Source organism: Lucilia cuprina, chromosome 4 (assembly GCF_022045245.1).
Source record: "Lucilia cuprina isolate Lc7/37 chromosome 4, ASM2204524v1, whole genome shotgun sequence".
Classification (NCBI taxonomy): domain Eukaryota; kingdom Metazoa; phylum Arthropoda; class Insecta; order Diptera; family Calliphoridae; genus Lucilia; species Lucilia cuprina.
This window is the reverse complement of record NC_060952.1, coordinates 52290860-52292102: the sequence shown is the minus strand read 5'-3', so window position 1 is coordinate 52292102 and position 1243 is coordinate 52290860.

Below are 1243 nucleotides of genomic sequence, written 5' to 3'. Positions count from 1 at the left end.
AACAACGCGATCCGAAGCGCGAATAAAATCATCGAGGATTGACATGACGAAGTCTCAGAATCGTAAAGGGGTTGAAAAAGGCGAATAAGTTTGCGAACAAAAAAAATTTATAGAAACAAAATCGAAAAAAGATTCGAAATTAATCAAACAACTATGATGAAGAGTGTATGAAACCGATAATGACTAGTGAAGAAGAGTTGTAACAATGCAATAAAGTCTGGAGATAACGATTAATGAACGATGATTATTCTCACAAACGACGGATTTCAAATAACCATTTATATAGATATATATGTTTGGTGTGCAAAAAAATATGAGAATATTTAAAGCAAATATGTAATTAAAAATAAAGAATTTACAAAAGTGCAATTATTAACTTTTCGAATATGTTGATTGATTCAAGGAATTGTATACAATTATTTTTTCTTCAAATTTTTAAATTAGTTAATCTTTATTTGGTTTAAAGAACATTTAATGTTTTGATTTTTAAAAAGGAGAAAATTCTTAGCGTTCTTAAACTCGGTTTAATTAATTAAAATTTTGTTCCAATAAGGTTTAAGTTAACTAAGTTTGTTTATTTTTTTTCCGAGTACAAAGGCACCGAATTTGTATTTTAATCAAATCATTCCAAATTCGCTTTCACTTAGGTTTTGTTTTTATTATTATTTTTAATTTAATTTAAATATATTTAATTTATAGTGCTCACGTAGCACAATTGTTCTTTACGTAAAATGTCTGCTGGGTTGGCAATACGAAACATAAACAAGATAGAAGATATAAGTTAAAGTGTCCCTTGAAGGGAACACTAAAAAGTTAAAGTTGGGGCCAACCCTTGGCCCGTTTTCCTATGTTTCAAATAAGACAAGTTTTGTTAGATTACTAATTACCTAGTTTATTATCCAAAATTGAATGACCCTTGGCAATGGTAAACGATACAATTTATACTTAAAATATGTCAAGTAATCAATAATATTTCATGCACACTTATCAGTAACCTAATATATAATTTATACTTAAAATATGTTGGTTGCAAATATTGCAACATAAAATAGTTGAAATATGATCGACTTCATACTGTCAGCATGTTGCTGCAATAAGTGTGTTCTATTTATTGTGCGTAGTCAGCAGGTTGGAAGAATAAGCATGTTGAACTCTTTGTTGTGCATGGTCAGCAGGTTGGTAGAATAAGTATGTTGAACTTGTATGACGTCAAGATGCGGAGCGTGTTAACTTCTAAATATCT